The 26,676-nt window shown below is 49.1% G+C and overlaps 19 non-coding genes across 19 annotated transcripts; all 19 read left to right on the forward strand.

The window, feature by feature from the left end:
• Positions 1-254: 254 nt before the first annotated feature.
• trnal-aag (transfer RNA leucine (anticodon AAG)) lies at positions 255-336 on the forward strand. Its single transcript has one exon. It is a non-coding gene; the product is annotated as a tRNA-Leu (tRNA).
• Positions 337-1,353: 1,017 nt separating this feature from the next.
• On the forward strand, positions 1,354-1,435 carry trnal-uag (transfer RNA leucine (anticodon UAG)). Its single transcript has one exon. It is a non-coding gene; the product is annotated as a tRNA-Leu (tRNA).
• A 1,102-nt stretch (positions 1,436-2,537) lies between these two features.
• On the forward strand, positions 2,538-2,619 carry trnal-aag (transfer RNA leucine (anticodon AAG)). The gene has a single exon. It is a non-coding gene; the product is annotated as a tRNA-Leu (tRNA).
• Positions 2,620-2,983: 364 nt separating this feature from the next.
• On the forward strand, positions 2,984-3,065 carry trnal-aag (transfer RNA leucine (anticodon AAG)). The gene has a single exon. It is a non-coding gene; the product is annotated as a tRNA-Leu (tRNA).
• Positions 3,066-4,082: 1,017 nt separating this feature from the next.
• On the forward strand, positions 4,083-4,164 carry trnal-uag (transfer RNA leucine (anticodon UAG)). Its single transcript has one exon. It is a non-coding gene; the product is annotated as a tRNA-Leu (tRNA).
• A 1,102-nt stretch (positions 4,165-5,266) lies between these two features.
• Positions 5,267-5,348, forward strand: trnal-aag (transfer RNA leucine (anticodon AAG)). The gene has a single exon. It is a non-coding gene; the product is annotated as a tRNA-Leu (tRNA).
• Positions 5,349-5,713: 365 nt separating this feature from the next.
• Positions 5,714-5,795, forward strand: trnal-aag (transfer RNA leucine (anticodon AAG)). The gene has a single exon. It is a non-coding gene; the product is annotated as a tRNA-Leu (tRNA).
• Positions 5,796-12,250: 6,455 nt separating this feature from the next.
• Positions 12,251-12,332, forward strand: trnal-uag (transfer RNA leucine (anticodon UAG)). The gene has a single exon. It is a non-coding gene; the product is annotated as a tRNA-Leu (tRNA).
• Positions 12,333-13,445: 1,113 nt separating this feature from the next.
• trnal-aag (transfer RNA leucine (anticodon AAG)) lies at positions 13,446-13,527 on the forward strand. The gene has a single exon. It is a non-coding gene; the product is annotated as a tRNA-Leu (tRNA).
• Positions 13,528-14,544: 1,017 nt separating this feature from the next.
• trnal-uag (transfer RNA leucine (anticodon UAG)) lies at positions 14,545-14,626 on the forward strand. The gene has a single exon. It is a non-coding gene; the product is annotated as a tRNA-Leu (tRNA).
• A 1,102-nt stretch (positions 14,627-15,728) lies between these two features.
• On the forward strand, positions 15,729-15,810 carry trnal-aag (transfer RNA leucine (anticodon AAG)). Its single transcript has one exon. It is a non-coding gene; the product is annotated as a tRNA-Leu (tRNA).
• Positions 15,811-16,817: 1,007 nt separating this feature from the next.
• trnal-uag (transfer RNA leucine (anticodon UAG)) lies at positions 16,818-16,899 on the forward strand. Its single transcript has one exon. It is a non-coding gene; the product is annotated as a tRNA-Leu (tRNA).
• A 1,080-nt stretch (positions 16,900-17,979) lies between these two features.
• Positions 17,980-18,061, forward strand: trnal-aag (transfer RNA leucine (anticodon AAG)). Its single transcript has one exon. It is a non-coding gene; the product is annotated as a tRNA-Leu (tRNA).
• Positions 18,062-19,078: 1,017 nt separating this feature from the next.
• Positions 19,079-19,160, forward strand: trnal-uag (transfer RNA leucine (anticodon UAG)). The gene has a single exon. It is a non-coding gene; the product is annotated as a tRNA-Leu (tRNA).
• Positions 19,161-20,262: 1,102 nt separating this feature from the next.
• Positions 20,263-20,344, forward strand: trnal-aag (transfer RNA leucine (anticodon AAG)). The gene has a single exon. It is a non-coding gene; the product is annotated as a tRNA-Leu (tRNA).
• Positions 20,345-20,708: 364 nt separating this feature from the next.
• trnal-aag (transfer RNA leucine (anticodon AAG)) lies at positions 20,709-20,790 on the forward strand. The gene has a single exon. It is a non-coding gene; the product is annotated as a tRNA-Leu (tRNA).
• Positions 20,791-21,807: 1,017 nt separating this feature from the next.
• On the forward strand, positions 21,808-21,889 carry trnal-uag (transfer RNA leucine (anticodon UAG)). The gene has a single exon. It is a non-coding gene; the product is annotated as a tRNA-Leu (tRNA).
• Positions 21,890-22,991: 1,102 nt separating this feature from the next.
• On the forward strand, positions 22,992-23,073 carry trnal-aag (transfer RNA leucine (anticodon AAG)). Its single transcript has one exon. It is a non-coding gene; the product is annotated as a tRNA-Leu (tRNA).
• Positions 23,074-23,437: 364 nt separating this feature from the next.
• trnal-aag (transfer RNA leucine (anticodon AAG)) lies at positions 23,438-23,519 on the forward strand. The gene has a single exon. It is a non-coding gene; the product is annotated as a tRNA-Leu (tRNA).
• Positions 23,520-26,676: the final 3,157 nt, after the last annotated feature.

A 26,676-nucleotide genomic window follows, 5' to 3' on the forward strand; every position in this document is an offset into this window, starting at 1 on the left:
GGTGGGGGAAGAGGGCAGAAAAGGGCCCACGAAAGTGAGCATTCCAGGGTAGCGTGGCCGAGAGGTCTAAGGCATTTGATTTAAGGCTCCAGTCTAAATCCCATTGCTGCCAGCAGGCATTTTAACCAAGGCAGGGAGGCCCTCTAACCCGCTTGGGAGCGGGCTTGTTTTACGCAAACAGGATTAGACTGCAGAGTCAGTATTTGGGAGGCCGTTTGACCTGTCGTAAAGACCCGTGGAACACACCATGACAAGGTAGCGTGGCCGAGCGGTCTAAGGCGCTGGATTAAGGCTCCAGTCTCTTCGGGGGCGTGGGTTCGAATCCCACCGCTGCCAGGAAAGTCTTTTGGAAAGTTCCTGAGGCTGCGAAGCGACTGGAGAAGTGACGCTGCATGCTCATCCAAACTTAGCCGCTTTCGCATTCTTTGCCATTTAGCAAAGTCAGTGCTTAAAGCTTGTCCCAGCCTCTGCTCCATTCCAACAGAGGCACACCAATAATTTACAATCATAGGAGAGGTGCAATAAATTATATTAATGAAAAACAATGAGTAGTCTACAAGAATGGAGACAGCCAGTTTTACTCATGAAAAGTTTTGGGTGAAATAACAGCTGCCTGATCATTTTGATTTTAAATGCATCACAGCTGGCTATCGTTTCCACATAAGCCCCAAAGGCCTTGATTAGCGGATTCAGGTGTGCTTGATCAGAGATGGACCTCCACTCCACAGGAAGGGGGACACCAGGAGTAGGACTGCATACCCTGTATTAAGGATGCCTTTACGGCGGCGAATTACAAGGCATCAGCTTGTGGCGAAGCGCAACCCAAATACAGCGACGATGATCCCTACACCGCTGTTCTGCTCTCCAGAGCCAATACAGAGCAGTGACACTCTCGATAAATGACCGATCAACAACAGACGTCTTGTAAAAAGATGGCTGCCAATGGGGTTCGAAACTTTTTGAAACTTTCGCCTCTCTGACGCACCTGACGCGCGTAAATTTCACTTCAAACTTTTGTTTTCATGCGCGTCCATTTCGCTCTTGACGGGCGAATGAACACAAAGTGGTCAGGCGTGTAAATAGAAGCGGCAGGCCAGAATTTCGACGCGTATTCGCGTTTGGTGTGAACGTAGCATAAGGCGTTGGATTAAGGCTCCAGTCTCTTCGGGGGTGTGGGTTTGAATCCCACTGCTGCCAAGACAGAGTTTTGGAAGGCTATTGTGCGTACGCAAAAAAAATGTTCTTTGCCCGCATTCCAGAGGCTTTGCATAGAAGGTCCGGCGGCCGACGTTCTCTCTATATTTGGGGTGGGGGAAGAGGGCAGAAAATGGCCCACGAAAGTGAGAATCCCAGGGTAGCGTGGCCGAGTGGTCTAAGGCGCTGGATTTAGGCTCCAGTCTCTTCGGGGGCGTGGGTTCGAATCCCATCGCTGCCAGCAGCAATTTTAACCAAAGCAGGGAGGCCCTCTAACCCGCTTGGCAGCGGGATTATTTCACGCAAACAGGATTAGACTGCAGCAGTTCTGCCATGTAAGTATTAGGGAGGCCGTTCCACCTGTCGAAGAGACCCTTGGAGCGCAACCCGACGAGGCAGCATGGCCGCACGGTCTAATGCTACGCTCACACCAAACGGGAATATGCGTCTGGTCCGAGTGATTTCAATGTTAAGTCAATGGTAAGACGTGTTTACACGCGCCTGGAGTTCTTGCGGCGCGAATGAGGCGTTTAGCGCGGCGCGGTAGACGCGAATTCGCCTCATCCGCGCGTCTAGTTCTCGTGAATGGCGCGAATTGAGCGTCTGGCGCGTTAGGTGTGTTAAGCGCGAATTGTGCTTTTTTGTGAATCACGCGTCTGACAAGCATTCGCGTCTGCTGCCCGAGGTGATAAATCTGAACTTCTGCGTCAATTCGCGCCGCGTTAACCAATCAGGAGCCTGCTTGATGATGACCTCCACTCCACAGGAAGGGGGCCACCAGGAGTAGGACTGCATACCCCTGTATAAAGGATGCCTTTACGGCTTCGAATTACAAGGCATCAGCTTGCGGCGAAGCGCGACAAGAAAAAAAAGGGCCCACGAAGGCGGCTGTGGCAGGGTAGCGGGGCCGAGTGGTCTAAGCCGCTGGATTAAGGCTCCAGTCTCTTCGGGGGCGTGGGTTTGAATCCCACTACTGCCAAGACAGAGTTTTGGAAGGCTATTGTGCCTATACACAAAAAAACATTCTTTGCCCGCACTCCAGAGGCTTTGCAAAGAAGGTCCGGCGGCCGACGTTTTCTCTATCTTTGGGGTGGGGGAAGAGGGCAGAAAAGGGCCCACGAAAGTGAGCATTCCAGGGTAGCGTGGCCGAGAGGTCTAAGGCATTTGATTTAAGGCTCCAGTCTAAATCCCATTGCTGCCAGCAGGCATTTTAACCAAGGCAGGGAGGCCCTCTAACCCGCTTGGGAGCGGGCTTGTTTTACGCAAACAGGATTAGACTGCAGAGTCATTATTTGGGAGGACGTTTGACCTGTCGTAAAGACCCGTGGAACACACCATGACAAGGTAGCGTGGCCGAGCGGTCTAAGGCGCTGGATTAAGGCTCCAGTCTCTTCGGGGGCGTGGGTTTGAATCCCACTACTGCCAAGACAGAGTTTTGGAAGGCTATTGTGCCTATACACAAAAAAACATTCTTTGCCCGCACTCCAGAGGCTTTGCAAAGAAGGTCCGGCGGCCGACGTTTTCTCTATCTTTGGGGTGGGGGAAGAGGGCAGAAAAGGGCCCACGAAAGTGAGCATTCCAGGGTAGCGTGGCCGAGAGGTCTAAGGCATTTGATTTAAGGCTCCAGTCTAAATCCCATTGCTGCCAGCAGGCATTTTAACCAAGGCAGGGAGGCCCTCTAACCCGCTTGGGAGCGGGCTTGTTTTACGCAAACAGGATTAGACTGCAGAGTCAGTATTTGGGAGGCCGTTTGACCTGTCGTAAAGACCCGTGGAACACACCATGACAAGGTAGCGTGGCCGAGCGGTCTAAGGCGCTGGATTAAGGCTCCAGTCTCTTCGGGGGCGTGGGTTCGAATCCCACCGCTGCCAGGGAAGTCCTTTGGAAAGTTCCTGAGGCTGCGAAGCGACTGGAGAAGTGACGCTGCATGCTCATCCAAACTTAGCCGCTTTCGCATTCTTTGCCATTTAGCAAAGTCAGTGCTTAAAGCTTGTCCCAGCCTCTGCTCCATTCCAACAGAGGCACACCAATAATTTACAATCATAGGAGAGGTGCAATAAATTATATTAATGAAAAACAATGAGTAGTCTACAAGAATGGAGACAGCCAGTTTTACTCATGAAAAGTTTTGGGTGAAATAACAGCTGCCTGATCATTTTGATTTTAAATGCATCACAGCTGGCTATCGTTTCCACATAAGCCCCAAAGGCCTTGATTAGCGGATTCAGGTGTGCTTGATCAGAGATGGACCTCCACTCCACAGGAAGGGGGCCACCAGGAGTAGGACTGCATACCCTGTATTAAGGATGCCTTTACGGCGGCGAATTACAAGGCATCAGCTTGTGGCGAAGCGCAACCCAAATACAGCGACGATGATCCCTACACCGCTGTTCTGCTCTCCAGAGCCAATACAGAGCAGTGACACTCTCGATAAATGACCGATCAACAACAGACGTCTTGTAAAAAGATGGCTGCCAATGGGGTTCGAAACTTTTTGAAACTTTCGCCTCTCTGACGCACCTGACGCGCGTAAATTTCACTTCAAACTTTTGTTTTCATGCGCGTCCATTTCGCTCTTGACGGGCGAATGAACACAAAGTGGTCAGGCGTGTAAATAGAAGCGGCAGGCCAGAATTTCGACGCGTATTCGCGTTTGGTGTGAACGTAGCATAAGGCGTTGGATTAAGGCTCCAGTCTCTTCGGGGGTGTGGGTTTGAATCCCACTGCTGCCAAGACAGAGTTTTGGAAGGCTATTGTGCGTACGCAAAAAAAATGTTCTTTGCCCGCATTCCAGAGGCTTTGCATAGAAGGTCCGGCGGCCGACGTTCTCTCTATATTTGGGGTGGGGGAAGAGGGCAGAAAATGGCCCACGAAAGTGCAAATCCCAGGGTAGCGTGGCCGAGTGGTCTAAGGCGCTGGATTTAGGCTCCAGTCTCTTCGGGGGCGTGGGTTCGAATCCCATCGCTGCCAGCAGCAATTTTAACCAAAGCAGGGAGGCCCTCTAACCCGCTTGGCAGCGGGATTATTTCACGCAAACAGGATTAGACTGCAGCAGTTCTGCCATGTAAGTATTAGGGAGGCCGTTCCACCTGTCGAAGAGACCCTTGGAGCGCAACCCGACGAGGCAGCATGGCCGCACGGTCTAATGTTACGCTCACACCAAACGGGAATATGCGTCTGGTCCGAGTGATTTCAATGTTAAGTCAATGGTAAGACGTGTTTACACGCGCCTGGAGTTCTTGCGGCGCGAATGAGGCGTTTAGCGCGGCGCGGTAGACGCGAATTCGCCTCATCCGCGCGTCTAGTTCTCGTGAATGGCGCGAATTGAGCGTCTGGCGCGTTAGGTGCGTTAAGCGCGAATTGTGCTTTTTTGTGAATCACGCGTCTGACAAGCATTCGCGTCTGCTGCCCGAGGTGATAAATCTGAACTTCTGCGTCAATTCGCGCCGCGTTAACCAATCAGGAGCCTGCTTGATGATGACCTCCACTCCACAGGAAGGGGGCCACCAGGAGTAGGACTGCATACCCCTGTATAAAGGATGCCTTTACGGCTTCGAATTACAAGGCATCAGCTTGCGGCGAAGCGCGACAAGAAAAAAAAGGGCCCACGAAGGCGGCTGTGGCAGGGTAGCGGGGCCGAGTGGTCTAAGCCGCTGGATTAAGGCTCCAGTCTCTTCGGGGGCGTGGGTTTGAATCCCACTACTGCCAAGACAGAGTTTTGGAAGGCTATTGTGCCTATACACAAAAAAACATTCTTTGCCCGCACTCCAGAGGCTTTGCAAAGAAGGTCCGGCGGCCGACGTTTTCTCTATCTTTGGGGTGGGGGAAGAGGGCAGAAAAGGGCCCACGAAAGTGAGCATTCCAGGGTAGCGTGGCCGAGAGGTCTAAGGCATTTGATTTAAGGCTCCAGTCTAAATCCCATTGCTGCCAGCAGGCATTTTAACCAAGGCAGGGAGGCCCTCTAACCCGCTTGGGAGCGGGCTTGTTTTACGCAAACAGGATTAGACTGCAGAGTCATTATTTGGGAGGACGTTTGACCTGTCATAAAGACCCGTGGAACACACCATGACAAGGTAGCGTGGCCGAGCGGTCTAAGGCGCTGGATTAAGGCTCCAGTCTCTTCGGGGGCGTGGGTTTGAATCCCACTACTGCCAAGACAGAGTTTTGGAAGGCTATTGTGCCTATACACAAAAAAAACATTCTTTGCCCGCACTCCAGAGGCTTTGCAAAGAAGGTCCGGCGGCCGACGTTTTCTCTATCTTTGGGGTGGGGGAAGAGGGCAGAAAAGGGCCCACGAAAGTGAGCATTCCAGGGTAGCGTGGCCGAGAGGTCTAAGGCATTTGATTTAAGGCTCCAGTCTAAATCCCATTGCTGCCAGCAGGCATTTTAACCAAGGCAGGGAGGCCCTCTAACCCGCTTGGGAGCGGGCTTGTTTTACGCAAACAGGATTAGACTGCAGAGTCAGTATTTGGGAGGCCGTTTGACCTGTCGTAAAGACCCGTGGAACACACCATGACAAGGTAGCGTGGCCGAGCGGTCTAAGGCGCTGGATTAAGGCTCCAGTCTCTTCGGGGGCGTGGGTTCGAATCCCACCGCTGCCAGGGAAGTCTTTTGGAAAGTTCCTGAGGCTGCGAAGCGACTGGAGAAGTGACGCTGCATGCTCATCCAAACTTAGCCGCTTTCGCATTCTTTGCCATTTAGCAAAGTCAGTGCTTAAAGCTTGTCCCAGCCTCTGCTCCATTCCAACAGAGGCACACCAATAATTTACAATCATAGGAGAGGTGCAATAAATTATATTAATGAAAAACAATGAGTAGTCTACAAGAATGGAGACAGCCAGTTTTACTCATGAAAAGTTTTGGGTGAAATAACAGCTGCCTGATCATTTTGATTTTAAATGCATCACAGCTGGCTATCGTTTCCACATAAGCCCCAAAGGCCTTGATTAGCGGATTCAGGTGTGCTTGATCAGAGATGGACCTCCACTCCACAGGAAGGGGGCCACCAGGAGTAGGACTGCATACCCTGTATTAAGGATGCCTTTACGGCGGCGAATTACAAGGCATCAGCTTGTGGCGAAGCGCAACCCAAATACAGCGACGATGATCCCTACACCGCTGTTCTGCTCTCCAGAGCCAATACAGAGCAGTGACACTCTCGATAAATGACCGATCAACAACAGACGTCTTGTAAAAAGATGGCTGCCAATGGGGTTCGAAACTTTTTGAAACTTTCGCCTCTCTGACGCACCTGACGCGCGTAAATTTCACTTCAAACTTTTGTTTTCATGCGCGTCCATTTCGCTCTTGACGGGCGAATGAACACAAAGTGGTCAGGCGTGTAAATAGAAGCGGCAGGCCAGAATTTCGACGCGTATTCGCGTTTGGTGTGAACGTAGCATAAGGCGTTGGATTAAGGCTCCAGTCTCTTCGGGGGTGTGGGTTTGAATCCCACTGCTGCCAAGACAGAGTTTTGGAAGGCTATTGTGCGTACGCAAAAAAAATGTTCTTTGCCCGCATTCCAGAGGCTTTGCATAGAAGGTCCGGCGGCCGACGTTCTCTCTATATTTGGGGTGGGGGAAGAGGGCAGAAAATGGCCCACAGAGTAAACGCAACAACGTATCTGACTTGCAACACACACAGCAGCAGCTGTGCTCACTCAAGGTGATTTTATTAATCAAACAACCAATCACAAATGTACACACCCCATTACTCATCCCGTGCCATTTCATTCAGCTCGATCAACTCAGACATAAATATAAATCAATAAAGAAAACAAAAACAACAAACACATTATGACATTTTACAAGTTTAACAAAACAAAAACATAATGCACATTGAGAGCACACTGTTAACACCCCCACTTGCTCTCACATTGTTAACAAAGTATGTCACATCACTTTCCAAAAGTAATTGCATCAAACTTCATCAACTTGCACTTGGTTGCAGGCTTTGTCAACACATCTGCTACCATCTCATTAGTGGGACAAAACATTAATGTAATGTCACCATTATTTACAAAAGACCTAATAAAATGGTACTTAATGTCTACATATTTGCATCTTTGTCTGCTCACGGGATTTTTTGCTAAGGCGATTGTACCTTGGTTATCTTCATATACCTTAATTGGTGAATATTGACACGTATCAAGATTTTCCAACAGTTGTTTAAGATAGAGACACTCCTGTATGGTTGTAGCTAGGGCTATGTACTCTGCCTCACAGGTGGACAGCGCGACAGTTGGCTGTTTCTTTGTTTTCCATGAAATCAAAGCACCACATTCAGTTAGACTTACACAATAGCCAGTTGTACTACGTCTGTCATTACTAGCCGCCCAGTCTGCATCACTGTATGCTCTTATTCCCAGTGTCTCATTACATTTTTTGTAACACAGCTCTTTGTCAAATGTACCTTTAAGATACCTCAGTACATGTTTAACTGTAGACCATTGCTCAACAGTTGGCTCTGTGAAATATTGTGACAGTTTGCTTACAACAAAACTTATATCAGGTCTAGTACAGATGGTCAAATAGATGAGGCTTCCCACTGCCTCTCTATATTTTTTCACATCAATCATCTTTTCGGCATCATTAGTATAGTCAAGTTTTTGTTCACAAGGAGTCGATCTAGGTTTGCAATCCTGCATATTAAACCTTTGCAATATTTGTGTCACATATTTTGCTTGTGACATTCTCACACAGTTGTCACTCTGGTTAAAATCAATACCTAAAAAATGCCTTAGTTTGCCCAAGTCTTTCATTTTGAATCTCTCCGTAAGCATGTCCTTCACGTGTCTAAGAACATTTTCATCACTTGCCACAATCAACAAATCATCAACCCATATTACAATGATCACTTTTTCATTGGCTGTTTCCCATGTATACACACAATGGTCAGCTTGATTCTGCTCAAAGTGGTTTTTGGTCAAGTACTCATGTAGTACCTTGTTCCAGTTTCTGCCGGATTGTTTTAACCCATACAATGATCTTTCCAATTTACAAACCAATTTATCATTTGTGCCAGATTTTACTTCATAGCCCTCTGGCTGTTCCATGTAAATTTCGTGATCTATTGGTGCATTCAGGTAGGCAGTTTTTACATCCATGTGATGCAGAATCAGATTTTCTTGTGCTGCTTTTTGTATTATCACTCGGATACTTGTCAAGTTAGCTGTAGGGGAAAAAGTCTCTCCATAATCTACACCTCTCTTCTGACTGTATCCTTTGGCCACATAACGTGCTTTACACTTTTCAGATCCATCTATGTTGTTCTTGATCGCATAAACCCATCTACCCCCCACTGCTTTCTTACCTTCAGGCAAGCTACTCAGGGTAAATGTGTGGTTTTCTCTAAGTGACTGCATCTCCTCATCCATTGCAGTGACCCACTCTTTTGATCTGTCTGAGGTTACAGCTTCTGTGAAAGTTACAGGTATATTACACGTTACTCTATAACAGTAATCTATGTTGATCTGCACCTGATCGGTTTCCTCATCAGATGCCTGTTGAGAAACACAGTCATGGAAATAATCTGGCCTCTTCCTCACCCTAGAAGGGTATCTTGGAGGCTCAGGCATAGCTTCAACTGTTTGGGTCTGAGGACTACTACTCAGTTCCTCCTCTTTGACTGAAATTTGGTCACCTATTGGACTTACATTTACATCCTGCCTAGTTCTATTGGCCTTCTGCTCCAGAACATCATCATCACCATCATCAACAATGCTAGTCTGAGTCTGTTGCTCAACACGGGTCTTAGAAAGAAACTTGACTAACCTGTGCTTTTGTACTTTCCTGCTGTCAGGGAAATAGACAATGTATGCTGGACTGCTTTTATCATAACCAATAAAAATACCCCTTTCACATCTTGGATCCAGCTTTCTTTTATCTTGTTTATAAGCAAAACACTCTGAACCAAACTTTTGCATCCTGGATAGATTGGGCCGTCTCCCTGTTAGCATCTGAACTGGTGTATATTTGGTGCGTTTGTTAAAGCACCTGTTCCTGACTATGGCTGCGGTCTGCACTGCATAAGGCCATAAATCTTTAGGTAACTCACTCTCTATCAGCATGCACCGTGCCATGTCAAAAAGTGTACGCCAATTTCTCTCTGCCGTACCATTTTGGTGGGGAGAATATGGCGCAGAAGTCTCGTGTCTAATACCATTCTTAACCAACAGAGTTTTGTAATGCTTTGCAGTAAACTCAGTGCCATTGTCGGATCGAAGACGCTGAATTTTACCATATGGGGCCATATCGGCAAGAAACCTCTCCGTTGCTTGTAGTGTGTCACTTTTACTTTTAAGGCAATACACAAACACGGCACTGGAAAAATCATCAGTGAATGACAAAACATATTTATACCCCTCTCTGGACTCTGGGTGAATTGGACCGGCCAAATCTGTGTGCACTAGCTCTAGAGATCTTTTAGCTCTTACATCAGGCTTTCTGTTTCTAGTTTGCGTAAACTTGCCTTGGGTGCACACTTCACAAGTTATAGGTTTGTTTGTTAAACCTTCAATTTTCATACCATCAACAACACCTTCTAATCTCTGCACGTCATCAAAATTACAGTGTCCCAGTATCTCATGCCATGTCTTTAAATCATAACATCCATTCACTTGGTCATCACATCCATCAGGTACTGTATGCAAGTAATATAGTCTATCATGTACACGAATGGGAAATTTTGTACCGTCTTTATACACCAGAATGTCCTCACCTTTCTTGAACGTTACGCTTGCTCCGCTGGAAGCTGCTGCTTGCACCGAAAATATGTCCTGTGGGTATGAGGGAATATACAGTGCCCGTCTCAGCACTGTTTTTAGATAGCGTCCGCGATTGTCCACCAAACATACCTCAGCATCACCTCTGCGTTCTGCTACTCCCTTACACCTTGTGCCATCAGCTAGCTCCATGTAATGAGTCCCGGCCTGGAACTCCTCATCGAACCTTTTGAACTTGGAGATGTCGGTGACGATATGCGAGGTTGCCCCGCAATCGACCATCAAGCCCTTCACGTCGACACCCTGGTTACTTGGCTGGGACCCTGCCGCTCCATCGGTCACCCGGAATACGTACTCGTCGGTCGCCTCCTCGGTGGCCCTCCATGTTGCGTCCTGGCGCCGTCTTCTCCTGCAGGTTACGTCGCGATGAGTGTTGCTCTTGCAGTGGCTGCACCACACTTTGCGCCGGCAAGCGCGGGCAATGTGTCCCTTCAGCCCGCATCTGTAGCACACCACGTCCGCTGCAGCCCGTTCAATTGAGCCTGCACTGGTGGATCTCGCAGGCCTCTGTCTTGTCCGCACATCCATTACATTATCCTCTGCAGCTGGAGCACGCATCTTTTCGATGTCCTCGTAGCTCCGAAGCTTTGTTTTAAATTCAGCAAACGTTATCCTGTCATCCGATTGCGTTATATGGATGGCAAACTGTTTAAAAGTCTCAGGAAGCCCCTTTAGAACCATAGCCACCAGCAGTCCGTCACTCAAAGTCTCTCCAGCATTTCGTAAAGCCGTGATAGCAGTTTCAGCACGAATAACATATTCAGTCACACTCTCGCTACCTGATTTTTGAAGCGAGGTCAGCTCAGTATACAGGCTTATCACTCGTGGCTTTCCTTTACCTGCATAGTAGTCTCTCAAAATCTTTAGCGCTGCGCGCCCATCGTCGGCTGCTTCTCGCATTACAAGCGACAAACTTTTATCGTCCAAGAACTGGATTAATTCTGCATATGCCTCGGCATTTGAAGCTGCTTCTTCCGCGGTCTCCACACCCGCTGGCTCCGTAGTAATTATCTTTTTCAGGCCTTGGGGCCGGAGGTGGCCCAAAAACTTAACCTCCCAAAGTTCGTAATTCTTTTCATCCCCGTCGAACAATAGCCGCGACCAGCGACCGCTATGTTCCGTTTTTCTGGCGTTAGGCCCACTCATGGCTCTACTTAAAACAAACGCTTGACTTCTTGACTTTCTGGGCCCATAACCTGTTCACAGAGTAAACGCAACAACGTATCTGACTTGCAACACACACAGCAGCAGCTGTGCTCACTCAAGGTGATTTTATTAATCAAACAACCATTCACAAATGTACACACCCCATTACTCATCCCGTGCCATTTCATTCAGCTCGATCAACTCAGACATAAATATAAATCAATAAAGAAAACAAAAACAACAAACACATTATGACATTTTACAAGTTTAACAAAACAAAAACATAATGCACATTGAGAGCACACTGTTAACAAAAAACAATGAGTAGTCTACAAGAATGGAGACAGCCAGTTTTACTCATGAAAAGTTTTGGGTGAAATAACAGCTGCCTGATCATTTTGATTTTAAATGCATCACAGCTGGCTATCGTTTCCACATAAGCCCCAAAGGCCTTGATTAGCGGATTCAGGTGTGCTTGATCAGAGATGGACCTCCACTCCACAGGAAGGGGGCCACCAGGAGTAGGACTGCATACCCTGTATTAAGGATGCCTTTACGGCGGCGAATTACAAGGCATCAGCTTGTGGCGAAGCGCAACCCAAATACAGCGACGATGATCCCTACACCGCTGTTCTGCTCTCCAGAGCCAATACAGAGCAGTGACACTCTCGATAAATGACCGATCAACAACAGACGTCTTGTAAAAAGATGGCTGCCAATGGGGTTCGAAACTTTTTGAAACTTTCGCCTCTCTGACGCACCTGACGCGCGTAAATTTCACTTCAAACTTTTGTTTTCATGCGCGTCCATTTCGCTCTTGACGGGCGAATGAACACAAAGTGGTCAGGCGTGTAAATAGAAGCGGCAGGCCAGAATTTCGACGCGTATTCGAGTTTGGTGTGAACGTAGCATAAGGCGTTGGATTAAGGCTCCAGTCTCTTCGGGGGTGTGGGTTTGAATCCCACTGCTGCCAAGACAGAGTTTAGGAAGGCTATTGTGCGTACGCAAAAAAAATGTTCTTTGCCCGCATTCCAGAGGCTTTGCATAGAAGGTCCGGCGGCCGACGTTCTCTCTATATTTGGGGTGGGGGAAGAGGGCAGAAAATGGCCCACGAAAGTGAGAATCCCAGGGTAGCGTGGCCGAGTGGTCTAAGGCGCTGGATTTAGGCTCCAGTCTCTTCGGGGGCGTGGGTTCGAATCCCATCGCTGCCAGCAGCCATTTTAACCAAGGCAGGGAGGCCCTGTAACCCGTTTGGCAGCGGGATTATTTCACGCAAACAGGATTAGACTGCAGCAGTTCTGCAGAGTAAGTATTAGGGAGGCCGTACCACCTGTCCAAGAGACCCTTGGAGCGCAACCCGACGAGGTAGCATGGCCGCACGGTCTAATGCTACGCTCACACCAAACGGGAATATGCGTCTGGTCCGAGTGATTTCAATGTTAAGTCAATGGTAAGACGTGTTTACACGCGCCTGGAGTTCTTGCGGCGCGAATGAGGCGTTTAGCGCGGCGCGGTAGATGCGAATTTGCCTCATCCGCGCGTCTAGTTCTCGCGAATGGCGCGAATTGAGCGTCTGGCGCGTTAGGTGCGTTAAGCGCGAATTGTGCTTTTTTGTGAATCACGCGTCTGACAAGAATTCGCGTCTGCTGCCCGAGGTGAAAAATCGGAACTTCTGCGTCAATTCGCGCCGCGTTAACCAATCAGGAGCCTGCTTGATGCTGACCTCCACTCCACAGGAAGGGGGCCACCAGGAGTAGGACTGCATACCCCTGTATAAAGGATGCCTTTACGGCTTCGAATTACAAGGCATCAGCTTGCGGCGAAGCGCGACAAGAAAAAAAAAGGGCCCACGAAGGCGGCTGTGGCAGGGTAGCGTGGCCGAGTGGTCTAAGCCGCTGGATTAAGGCTCCAGTCTCTTCGGGGGCGTGGGTTTGAATCCCACTACTGCCAAGACAGAGTTTTGGAAGGCTATTGTGCCTATACACAAAAAAACATTCTTTGCCCGCACTCCAGAGGCTTTGCAAAGAAGGTCCGGCGGCCGACGTTTTCTCTATCTTTGGGGTGGGGGAAGAGGGCAGAAAAGGGCCCACGAAAGTGAGCATTCCAGGGTAGCGTGGCCGAGAGGTCTAAGGCATTTGATTTAGGCTCCAGTCTAAATCCCATTGCTGCCAGCAGGCATTTTAACCAAGGCAGGGAGGCCCTCTAACCCGCTTGGGAGCGGGCTTGTTTTACGCAAACAGGATTAGACTGCAGCCGTTCCGCAGAGTCAGTATTTGGGAGGCCGTTTGACCTGTCGTAAAGACCCGTGGAACACACCATGACAAGGTAGCGTGGCCGAGCGGTCTAAGGCGCTGGATTAAGGCTCCAGTCTCTTCGGGGGCGTGGGTTCGAATCCCACCGCTGCCAGGGAAGTCTTTTGGAAAGTTCCTGAGGCTGCGAAGCGACTGGAGAAGTGACGCTGCATGCTCATCCAAACTTAGCCGCTTTCGCATTCTTTGCCATTTAGCAAAGTCAGTGCTTAAAGCTTGTCCCAGCCTCTGCTCCATTCCAACAGAGGCACACCAATAATTTACAATCATAGGAGAGGTGCAATAAATTATATTAATGAAAAACAATGAGTAGTCTACAAGAATGGAGACAGCCAGTTTTACTCATGAAAAGTTTTGGGTGAAATAACAGCTGCCTGATCATTTTGATTTTAAATGCATCACAGCTGTCTATCGTTTCCACATAAGCCCCAAAGGCCTTGATTAGCGGATTCAGGTGTGCTTGATCAGAGATGGACCTCCACTCCACAGGAAGGGGGCCACCAGGAGTAGGACTGCATACCCTGTATTAAGGATGCCTTTACGGCGGCGAATTACAAGGCATCAGCTTGTGGCGAAGCGCAACCCAAATACAGCGACGATGATCCCTACACCGCTGTTCTGCTCTCCAGAGCCAATACAGAGCAGTGACACTCTCGATAAATGACCGATCAACAACAGACGTCTTGTAAAAAGATGGCTGCCAATGGGGTTCGAAACTTTTTGAAACTTTCGCCTCTCTGACGCACCTGACGCGCGTAAATTTCACTTCAAACTTTTGTTTTCATGCGCGTCCATTTCGCTCTTGACGGGCGAATGAACACAAAGTGGTCAGGCGTGTAAATAGAAGCGGCAGGCCAGAATTTCGACGCGTATTCGCGTTTGGTGTGAACGTAGCATAAGGCGTTGGATTAAGGCTCCAGTCTCTTCGGGGGTGTGGGTTTGAATCCCACTGCTGCCAAGACAGAGTTTTGGAAGGCTATTGTGCGTACGCAAAAAAAATGTTCTTTGCCCGCATTCCAGAGGCTTTGCATAGAAGGTCCGGCGGCCGACGTTCTCTCTATATTTGGGGTGGGGGAAGAGGGCAGAAAATGGCCCACGAAAGTGAGAATCCCAGGGTAGCGTGGCCGAGTGGTCTAAGGCGCTGGATTTAGGCTCCAGTCTCTTCGGGGGCGTGGGTTCGAATCCCATCGCTGCCAGCAGCCATTTTAACCAAGGCAGGGAGGCCCTCTAACCCGTTTGGCAGCGGGATTATTTCACGCAAACAGGATTAGACTGCAGCAGTTCTGCAGAGTAAGTATTAGGGAGGCCATACCACCTGTCCAAGAGACCCTTGGAGCGCAACCCGACGAGGTAGCATGGCCGCACGGTCTAATGCTACGCTCACACCAAACGGGAATATGCGTCTGGTCCGAGTGATTTCAATGTTAAGTCAATGGTAAGACGTGTTTACACGCGCCTGGAGTTCTTGCGGCGCGAATGAGGCGTTTAGCGCGGCGCGGTAGACGCGAATTCGCCTCATCCGCGCGTCTAGTTCTCGTGAATGGCGCGAATTGAGCGTCTGGCGCGTTAGGTGCGTTAAGCGCGAATTGTGCTTTTTTGTGAATCACGCGTCTGACAAGCATTCGCGTCTGCTGCCCGAGGTGATAAATCTGAACTTCTGCGTCAATTCGCGCCGCGTTAACCAATCAGGAGCCTGCTTGATGATGACCTCCACTCCACAGGAAGGGGGCCACCAGGAGTAGGACTGCATACCCCTGTATAAAGGATGCCTTTACGGCTTCGAATTACAAGGCATCAGCTTGCGGCGAAGCGCGACAAGAAAAAAAAGGGCCCACGAAGGCGGCTGTGGCAGGGTAGCGGGGCCGAGTGGTCTAAGCCGCTGGATTAAGGCTCCAGTCTCTTCGGGGGCGTGGGTTTGAATCCCACTACTGCCAAGACAGAGTTTTGGAAGGCTATTGTGCCTATACACAAAAAACCATTCTTTGCCCGCACTCCAGAGGCTTTGCAAAGAAGGTCCGGCGGCCGACGTTTTCTCTATCTTTGGGGTGGGGGAAGAGGGCAGAAAAGGGCCCACGAAAGTGAGCATTCCAGGGTAGCGTGGCCGAGAGGTCTAAGGCATTTGATTTAAGGCTCCAGTCTAAATCCCATTGCTGCCAGCAGGCATTTTAACCAAGGCAGGGAGGCCCTCTAACCCGCTTGGGAGCGGGCTTGTTTTACGCAAACAGGATTAGACTGCAGAGTCAGTATTTGGGAGGCCGTTTGACCTGTCGTAAAGACCCGTGGAACACACCATGACAAGGTAGCGTGGCCGAGCGGTCTAAGGCGCTGGATTAAGGCTCCAGTCTCTTCGGGGGCGTGGGTTCGAATCCCACTGCTGCCAGGGAAGTCTTTTGGAAAGTTCCTGAGGCTGCGAAGCGACTGGAGAAGTGACGCTGCATGCTCATCCAAACTTAGCCGCTTTCGCATTCTTTGCCATTTAGCAAAGTCAGTGCTTAAAGCTTGTCCCAGCCTCTGCTCCATTCCAACAGAGGCACACCAATAATTTACAATCATAGGAGAGGTGCAATAAATTATATTAATGAAAAACAATGAGTAGTCTACAAGAATGGAGACAGCCAGTTTTACTCATGAAAAGTTTTGGGTGAAATAACAGCTGCCTGATCATTTTGATTTTAAATGCATCACAGCTGGCTATCGTTTCCACATAAGCCCCAAAGGCCTTGATTAGCGGATTCAGGTGTGCTTGATCAGAGATGGACCTCCACTCCACAGGAAGGGGGCCACCAGGAGTAGGACTGCATACCCTGTATTAAGGATGCCTTTACGGCAGCGAATTACAAGGCATCTGCTTGTGGCGAAGCGCAACCCAAATACAGCGACGATGATCCCTACACCGCTGTTCTGCTCTCCAGAGCCAATACAGAGCAGTGACACTCTCGATAAATGACCGATCAACAACAGACGTCTTGTAAAAAGATGGCTGCCAATGGGGTTCGAAACTTTTTGAAACTTTCGCCTCTCTGACGCACCTGACGCGCGTAAATTTCACTTCAAACTTTTGTTTCCATTTCGCTCTTGACGGGCGAATGAACACAAAGTGGTCAGGCGTATAAATAGAAGCGGCAGGCGAGAATTTCGACGCGTATTCGCGTTTGGTGTGAACGTAGCATAAGGCGTTGGATTAAGGCTCCAGTCTCTTCGGGGGTATGGGTTTGAATCCCACTGCTGCCAAGACAGAGTTTTGGAAGGCTATTGTGCGTACGCAAAAAAAATGTTCTTTGCCCGCATTCCAGAGGCTTTGCATAGAAGGTCCGGCGGCCGACGTTCTCTCTATATTTGGGGTGGGGGAAGAGGGCAGAAAATGGCCCACGAAAGTGAGAATCCCAGGGTAGCGTGGCCGAGTGGTCTAAGGCGCTGGATTTAGGCTCCAGTCTCTTCGGGGGCGTGGGTTCGAATCCCATCGCTGCCAGCAGTCATTTTAACCAAGGCAGGGAGGCCCTCTAACCCGCTTGGCAGCGGGATTATTTCACGCAAACAGGATTAGACTGCAGCAGTTGTGCAGAGTAAGTATTAGGGAGCCCGTACCACCTGTCGAAGAGACCCTTGGAGCGCAACCCGACGAGGTAGCATGGCCGCACGGTCTAATGCTACGCTCACACCAAACGGGAATATGCGTCTGGTCCGAGTGATTTCAATGTTAAGTCAATGGTAAGACGTGTTTACACGCGCCTGGAGTTCTTGCGGCGCGAATGAGGCGTTTAGCGCGGCGAGGTAGACGCGAATTCCCGTCATCCGCGCGTCTAGTTCTCGCGAATGGCGCGAATTGAGCGTCTGGCGCGTTAGGTGCGTTAAGCGCGAATTGTGCTTTTTTGTGAATCACGCGTCTGACAAGCATTCGCGTCTGCTCCCCGAGGTGAAAAATCTGAACTTCTGCGTCAATTCGCGCCGCGTTAACCAATCAGGAGCCTGCTTGATGCTGACCTCCACTCCACAGGAAGGGGGCCACCAGGAGTAGGACTGCATACCCCTGTATAAAGGATGCCTTTACGGCTTTGAATTACAAGGCATCAGCTTGCGGCGAAGCGCGACAAGAAAAAAAAAGGCCCAGTGGTCTAAGCCGCTGGATTAAGGCTCCAGTCTCTTCGGGGGCGTGTGTTTGAATCCCACTACTGCCAAGACAGAGTTTTGGAAAGCTATTGTGCCTATACACAAAAAAACATTCTTTGCCCGCACTCCAGAGCCTTTGCAAAGTAGGTCCGGCGGCCGACGTTTTCTCTATCTTTGGGGTGGGGGAAGAGGGCAGAAAAGGGCCCACAAAAGTGAGCATTCCAGGGTAGCGTGGCCGAGAGGTCTAAGGCATTTGATTTAGGCTCCAGTCTAAATTCCATTGCTGCCAGCAGGCATTTTAACCAAGGCAGGGAGGCCCTCTAACCCGCTTGGAAGCGGGCTTGTTTTACGCAAACAGGATTAGACTGCAGCCGTTCCGCAGTGTCAGTATTTGGGAGGCCGTTTGACCTGTCGTAAAGACCCGTGGAACACACCATGACAAGGTAGCGTGGCCGAGCGGTCTAAGGCGCTGGATTAAGGCTCCAGTCTCTTCGGGGGCGTGGGTTCGAATCCCACCGCTGCCAGGGAAGTCTTTTGGAAAGTTCCTGAGGCTGCGAAGCGACTGGAGAAGTGACGCTGCATGCTCATCCAAACTTAGCCGCTTTCGCATTCTTTGCCATTTAGCAAAGTCAGTGCTTAAAGCTTGTCCCAGCCTCTGCTCCATTCCAACAGAGGCACACCAATAATTTACAATCATAGGAGAGGTGCAATAAATTATATTAATGAAAAACAATGAGTAGTCTACAAGAATGGAGACAGCCAGTTTTACTCATGAAAAGTTTTGGGTGAAATAACAGCTGCCTGATCATTTTGATTTTAAATGCATCACAGCTGGCTATCGTTTCCACATAAGCCCCAAAGGCCTTGATTAGCGGATTCAGGTGTGCTTGATCAGAGATGGACCTCCACTCCACAGGAAGGGGGCCACCAGGAGTAGGACTGCATACCCTGTATTAAGGATGCCTTTACGGCGGCGAATTACAAGGCATCAGCTTGTGGCGAAGCGCAACCCAAATACAGCGACGATGATCCCTACACCGCTGTTCTGCTCTCCAGAGCCAATACAGAGCAGTGACACTCTCGATAAATGACCGATCAACAACAGACGTCTTGTAAAAAGATGGCTGCCAATGGGGTTCGAAACTTTTTGAAACTTTCGCCTCTCTGACGCACCTGACGCGCGTAAATTTCACTTCAAACTTTTGTTTTCATGCGCGTCCATTTCGCTCTTGACGGGCGAATGAACACAAAGTGGTCAGGCGTGTAAATAGAAGCGGCAGGCCAGAATTTCGACGCGTATTCGCGTTTGGTGTGAACGTAGCATAAGGCGTTGGATTAAGGCTCCAGTCTCTTCGGGGGTGTGGGTTTGAATCCCACTGCTGCCAAGACAGAGTTTTGGAAGGCTATTGTGCGTACGCAAAAAAAATGTTCTTTGCCCGCATTCCAGAGGCTTTGCATAGAAGGTCCGGCGGCCGACGTTCTCTCTATATTTGGGGTGGGGGAAGAGGGCAGAAAATGGCCCACGAAAGTGCAAATCCCAGGGTAGCGTGGCCGAGTGGTCTAAGGCGCTGGATTTAGGCTCCAGTCTCTTCGGGGGCGTGGGTTCGAATCCCATCGCTGCCAGCAGCAATTTTAACCAAAGCAGGGAGGCCCTCTAACCCGCTTGGCAGCGGGATTATTTCACGCAAACAGGATTAGACTGCAGCAGTTCTGCCATGTAAGTATTAGGGAGGCCGTTCCACCTGTCGAAGAGACCCTTGGAGCGCAACCTGACGAGGCAGCATGGCCGCACGGTCTAATGCTACGCTCACACCAAACGGGAATATGCGTCTGGTCCGAGTGATTTCAATGTTAAGTCAATGGTAAGACGTGTTTACACGCGCCTGGAGTTCTTGCGGCGCGAATGAGGCGTTTAGCGCGGCGCGGTAGACGCGAATTCGCCTCATCCGCGCGTCTAGTTCTCGTGAATGGCGCGAATTGAGCGTCTGGCGCGTTAGGTGTGTTAAGCGCGAATTGTGCTTTTTTGTGAATCACGCGTCTGACAAGCATTCGCGTCTGCTGCCCGAGGTGATAAATCTGAACTTCTGCGTCAATTCGCGCCGCGTTAACCAATCAGGAGCCTGCTTGATGATGACCTCCACTCCACAGGAAGGGGGCCACCAGGAGTAGGACTGCATACCCCTGTATAAAGGATGCCTTTACGGCTTCGAATTACAAGGCATCAGCTTGCGGCGAAGCGCGACAAGAAAAAAAAGGGCCCACGAAGGCGGCTGTGGCAGGGTAGCGGGGCCGAGTGGTCTAAGCCGCTGGATTAAGGCTCCAGTCTCTTCGGGGGCGTGGGTTTGAATCCCACTACTGCCAAGACAGAGTTTTGGAAGGCTATTGTGCCTATACACAAAAAAACATTCTTTGCCCGCACTCCAGAGGCTTTGCAAAGAAGGTCCGGCGGCCGACGTTTTCTCTATCTTTGGGGTGGGGGAAGAGGGCAGAAAAGGGCCCACGAAAGTGAGCATTCCAGGGTAGCGTGGCCGAGAGGTCTAAGGCATTTGATTTAAGGCTCCAGTCTAAATCCCATTGCTGCCAGCAGGCATTTTAACCAAGGCAGGGAGGCCCTCTAACCCGCTTGGGAGCGGGCTTGTTTTACGCAAACAGGATTAGACTGCAGAGTCATTATTTGGGAGGACGTTTGACCTGTCGTAAAGACCCGTGGAACACACCATGACAAGGTAGCGTGGCCGAGCGGTCTAAGGCGCTGGATTAAGGCTCCAGTCTCTTCGGGGGCGTGGGTTTGAATCCCACTACTGCCAAGACAGAGTTTTGGAAGGCTATTGTGCCTATACACAAAAAAACATTCTTTGCCCGCACTCCAGAGGCTTTGCAAAGAAGGTCCGGCGGCCGACGTTTTCTCTATCTTTGGGGTGGGGGAAGAGGGCAGAAAAGGGCCCACGAAAGTGAGCATTCCAGGGTAGCGTGGCCGAGAGGTCTAAGGCATTTGATTTAAGGCTCCAGTCTAAATCCCATTGCTGCCAGCAGGCATTTTAACCAAGGCAGGGAGGCCCTCTAACCCGCTTGGGAGCGGGCTTGTTTTACGCAAACAGGATTAGACTGCAGAGTCAGTATTTGGGAGGCCGTTTGACCTGTCGTAAAGACCCGTGGAACACACCATGACAAGGTAGCGTGGCCGAGCGGTCTAAGGCGCTGGATTAAGGCTCCAGTCTCTTCGGGGGCGTGGGTTCGAATCCCACCGCTGCCAGGAAAGTCTTTTGGAAAGTTCCTGAGGCTGCGAAGCGACTGGAGAAGTGACGCTGCATGCTCATCCAAACTTAGCCGCTTTCGCATTCTTTGCCATTTAGCAAAGTCAGTGCTTAAAGCTTGTCCCAGCCTCTGCTCCATTCCAACAGAGGCACACCAATAATTTACAATCATAGGAGAGGTGCAATAAATTATATTAATGAAAAACAATGAGTAGTCTACAAGAATGGAGACAGCCAGTTTTACTCATGAAAAGTTTTGGGTGAAATAACAGCTGCCTGATCATTTTGATTTTAAATGCATCACAGCTGGCTATCGTTTCCACATAAGCCCCAAAGGCCTTGATTAGCGGATTCAGGTGTGCTTGATCAGAGATGGACCTCCACTCCACAGGAAGGGGGCCACCAGGAGTAGGACTGCATACCCTGTATTAAGGATGCCTTTACGGCGGCGAATTACAAGGCATCAGCTTGTGGCGAAGCGCAACCCAAATACAGCGACGATGATCCCTACACCGCTGTTCTGCTCTCCAGAGCCAATACAGAGCAGTGACACTCTCGATAAATGACCGATCAACAACAGACGTCTTGTAAAAAGATGGCTGCCAATGGGGTTCGAAACTTTTTGAAACTTTCGCCTCTCTGACGCACCTGACGCGCGTAAATTTCACTTCAAACTTTTGTTTTCATGCGCGTCCATTTCGCTCTTGACGGGCGAATGAACACAAAGTGGTCAGGCGTGTAAATAGAAGCGGCAGGCCAGAATTTCGATGCGTATTCGCGTTTGGTGTGAACGTAGCATAAGGCGTTGGATTAAGGCTCCAGTCTCTTCGGGGGTGTGGGTTTGAATCCCACTGCTGCCAAGACAGAGTTTTGGAAGGCTATTGTGCGTACGCAAAAAAAATGTTCTTTGCCCGCATTCCAGAGGCTTTGCATAGAAGGTCCGGCGGCCGACGTTCTCTCTATATTTGGGGTGGGGGAAGAGGGCAGAAAATGGCCCACGAAAGTGAGAATCCCAGGGTAGCGTGGCCGAGTGGTCTAAGGCGCTGGATTTAGGCTCCAGTCTCTTCGGGGGCGTGGGTTCGAATCCCATCGCTGCCAGCAGCAATTTTAACCAAAGCAGGGAGGCCCTCTAACCCGCTTGGCAGCGGGATTATTTCACGCAAACAGGATTAGACTGCAGCAGTTCTGCCATGTAAGTATTAGGGAGGCCGTTCCACCTGTCGAAGAGACCCTTGGAGCGCAACCCGACGAGGCAGCATGGCCGCACGGTCTAATGCTACGCTCACACCAAACGGGAATATGCGTCTGGTCCGAGTGATTTCAATGTTAAGTCAATGGTAAGACGTGTTTACACGCGCCTGGAGTTCTTGCGGCGCGAATGAGGCGTTTAGCGCGGCGCGGTAGACGCGAATTCGCCTCATCCGCGCGTCTAGTTCTCGTGAATGGCGCGAATTGAGCGTCTGGCGCGTTAGGTGTGTTAAGCGCGAATTGTGCTTTTTTGTGAATCACGCGTCTGACAAGCATTCGCGTCTGCTGCCCGAGGTGATAAATCTGAACTTCTGCGTCAATTCGCGCCGCGTTAACCAATCAGGAGCCTGCTTGATGATGACCTCCACTCCACAGGAAGGGGGCCACCAGGAGTAGGACTGCATACCCCTGTATAAAGGATGCCTTTACGGCTTCGAATTACAAGGCATCAGCTTGCGGCGAAGCGCGACAAGAAAAAAAAGGGCCCACGAAGGCGGCTGTGGCAGGGTAGCGGGGCCGAGTGGTCTAAGCCGCTGGATTAAGGCTCCAGTCTCTTCGGGGGCGTGGGTTTGAATCCCACTACTGCCAAGACAGAGTTTTGGAAGGCTATTGTGCCTATACACAAAAAAACATTCTTTGCCCGCACTCCAGAGGCTTTGCAAAGAAGGTCCGGCGGCCGACGTTTTCTCTATCTTTGGGGTGGGGGAAGAGGGCAGAAAAGGGCCCACGAAAGTGAGCATTCCAGGGTAGCGTGGCCGAGAGGTCTAAGGCATTTGATTTAAGGCTCCAGTCTAAATCCCATTGCTGCCAGCAGGCATTTTAACCAAGGCAGGGAGGCCCTCTAACCCGCTTGGGAGCGGGCTTGTTTTACGCAAACAGGATTAGACTGCAGAGTCATTATTTGGGAGGACGTTTGACCTGTCGTAAAGACCCGTGGAACACACCATGACAAGGTAGCGTGGCCGAGCGGTCTAAGGCGCTGGATTAAGGCTCCAGTCTCTTCGGGGGCGTGGGTTTGAATCCCACTACTGCCAAGACAGAGTTTTGGAAGGCTATTGTGCCTATACACAAAAAAACATTCTTTGCCCGCACTCCAGAGGCTTTGCAAAGAAGGTCCGGCGGCCGACGTTTTCTCTATCTTTGGGGTGGGGGAAGAGGGCAGAAAAGGGCCCACGAAAGTGAGCATTCCAGGGTAGCGTGGCCGAGAGGTCTAAGGCATTTGATTTAAGGCTCCAGTCTAAATCCCATTGCTGCCAGCAGGCATTTTAACCAAGGCAGGGAGGCCCTCTAACCCGCTTGGGAGCGGGCTTGTTTTACGCAAACAGGATTAGACTGCAGAGTCAGTATTTGGGAGGCCGTTTGACCTGTCGTAAAGACCCGTGGAACACACCATGACAAGGTAGCGTGGCCGAGCGGTCTAAGGCGCTGGATTAAGGCTCCAGTCTCTTCGGGGGCGTGGGTTCGAATCCCACCGCTGCCAGGGAAGTCCTTTGGAAAGTTCCTGAGGCTGCGAAGCGACTGGAGAAGTGACGCTGCATGCTCATCCAAACTTAGCCGCTTTCGCATTCTTTGCCATTTAGCAAAGTCAGTGCTTAAAGCTTGTCCCAGCCTCTGCTCCATTCCAACAGAGGCACACCAATAATTTACAATCATAGGAGAGGTGCAATAAATTATATTAATGAAAAACAATGAGTAGTCTACAAGAATGGAGACAGCCAGTTTTACTCATGAAAAGTTTTGGGTGAAATAACAGCTGCCTGATCATTTTGATTTTAAATGCATCACAGCTGGCTATCGTTTCCACATAAGCCCCAAAGGCCTTGATTAGCGGATTCAGGTGTGCTTGATCAGAGATGGACCTCCACTCCACAGGAAGGGGGCCACCAGGAGTAGGACTGCATACCCTGTATTAAGGATGCCTTTACGGCGGCGAATTACAAGGCATCAGCTTGTGGCGAAGCGCAACCCAAATACAGCGACGATGATCCCTACACCGCTGTTCTGCTCTCCAGAGCCAATACAGAGCAGTGACACTCTCGATAAATGACCGATCAACAACAGACGTCTTGTAAAAAGATGGCTGCCAATGGGGTTCGAAACTTTTTGAAACTTTCGCCTCTCTGACGCACCTGACGCGCGTAAATTTCACTTCAAACTTTTGTTTTCATGCGCGTCCATTTCGCTCTTGACGGGCGAATGAACACAAAGTGGTCAGGCGTGTAAATAGAAGCGGCAGGCCAGAATTTCGACGCGTATTCGCGTTTGGTGTGAACGTAGCATAAGGCGTTGGATTAAGGCTCCAGTCTCTTCGGGGGTGTGGGTTTGAATCCCACTGCTGCCAAGACAGAGTTTTGGAAGGCTATTGTGCGTACGCAAAAAAAATGTTCTTTGCCCGCATTCCAGAGGCTTTGCATAGAAGGTCCGGCGGCCGACGTTCTCTCTATATTTGGGGTGGGGGAAGAGGGCAGAAAATGGCCCACAGAGTAAACGCAACAACGTATCTGACTTGCAACACACACAGCAGCAGCTGTGCTCACTCAAGGTGATTTTATTAATCAAACAACCAATCACAAATGTACACACCCCATTACTCATCCCGTGCCATTTCATTCAGCTCGATCAACTCAGACATAAATATAAATCAATAAAGAAAACAAAAACAACAAACACATTATGACATTTTACAAGTTTAACAAAACAAAAACATAATGCACATTGAGAGCACACTGTTAACACCCCCACTTGCTCTCACATTGTTAACAAAGTATGTCACATCACTTTCCAAAAGTAATTGCATCAAACTTCATCAACTTGCACTTGGTTGCAGGCTTTGTCAACACATCTGCTACCATCTCATTAGTGGGACAAAACATTAATGTAATGTCACCATTATTTACAAAAGACCTAATAAAATGGTACTTAATGTCTACATGTTTGCATCTTTGTCTGCTCACGGGATTTTTTGCTAAGGCGATTGTACCTTGGTTATCTTCATATACCTTAATTGGTGAATATTGACACGTATCAAGATTTTCCAACAGTTGTTTAAGATAGAGACACTCCTGTATGGTTGTAGCTAGGGCTATGTACTCTGCCTCACAGGTGGACAGCGCGACAGTTGGCTGTTTCTTTGTTTTCCATGAAATCAAAGCACCACATTCAGTTAGACTTACACAATAGCCAGTTGTACTACGTCTGTCATTACTAGCCGCCCAGTCTGCATCACTGTATGCTCTTATTCCCAGTGTCTCATTACATTTTTTGTAACACAGCTCTTTGTCAAATGTACCTTTAAGATACCTCAGTACATGTTTAACTGTAGACCATTGCTCAACAGTTGGCTCTGTGAAATATTGTGACAGTTTGCTTACAACAAAACTTATATCAGGTCTAGTACAGATGGTCAAATAGATGAGGCTTCCCACTGCCTCTCTATATTTTTTCACATCAATCATCTTTTCGGCATCATTAGTATAGTCAAGTTTTTGTTCACAAGGAGTCGATCTAGGTTTGCAATCCTGCATATTAAACCTTTGCAATATTTGTGTCACATATTTTGCTTGTGACATTCTCACACAGTTGTCACTCTGGTTAAAATCAATACCTAAAAAATGCCTTAGTTTGCCCAAGTCTTTCATTTTGAATCTCTCCGTAAGCATGTCCTTCACGTGTCTAAGAACATTTTCATTACTTGCCACAATCAACAAATCATCAACCCATATTACAATGATCACTTTTTCATTGGCTGTTTCCCATGTATACACACAATGGTCAGCTTGATTCTGCTCAAAGTGGTTTTTGGTCAAGTACTCATGTAGTACCTTGTTCCAGTTTCTGCCGGATTGTTTTAACCCATACAATGATCTTTCCAATTTACAAACCAATTTATCATTTGTGCCAGATTTTACTTCATAGCCCTCTGGCTGTTCCATGTAAATTTCGTGATCTATTGGTGCATTCAGGTAGGCAGTTTTTACATCCATGTGATGCAGAATCAGATTTTCTTGTGCTGCTTTTTGTATTATCACTCGGATACTTGTCAAGTTAGCTGTAGGGGAAAAAGTCTCTCCATAATCTACACCTCTCTTCTGACTGTATCCTTTGGCCACATAACGTGCTTTACACTTTTCAGATCCATCTATGTTGTTCTTGATCGCATAAACCCATCTACCCCCCACTGCTTTCTTACCTTCAGGCAAGCTACTCAGGGTAAATGTGTGGTTTTCTCTAAGTGACTGCATCTCCTCATCCATTGCAGTGACCCACTCTTTTGATCTGTCTGAGGTTACAGCTTCTGTGAAAGTTACAGGTATATTACACGTTACTCTATAACAGTAATCTATGTTGATCTGCACCTGATCGGTTTCCTCATCAGATGCCTGTTGAGAAACACAGTCATGGAAATAATCTGGCCTCTTCCTCACCCTAGAAGGGTATCTTGGAGGCTCAGGCATAGCTTCAACTGTTTGGGTCTGAGGACTACTACTCAGTTCCTCCTCTTTGACTGAAATTTGGTCACCTATTGGACTTACATTTACATCCTGCCTAGTTCTATTGGCCTTCTGCTCCAGAACATCATCATCACCATCATCAACAATGCTAGTCTGAGTCTGTTGCTCAACACGGGTCTTAGAAAG

Source organism: Garra rufa, chromosome 1 (assembly GCF_049309525.1).
Source record: "Garra rufa chromosome 1, GarRuf1.0, whole genome shotgun sequence".
NCBI classification, from domain to species: domain Eukaryota; kingdom Metazoa; phylum Chordata; class Actinopteri; order Cypriniformes; family Cyprinidae; genus Garra; species Garra rufa.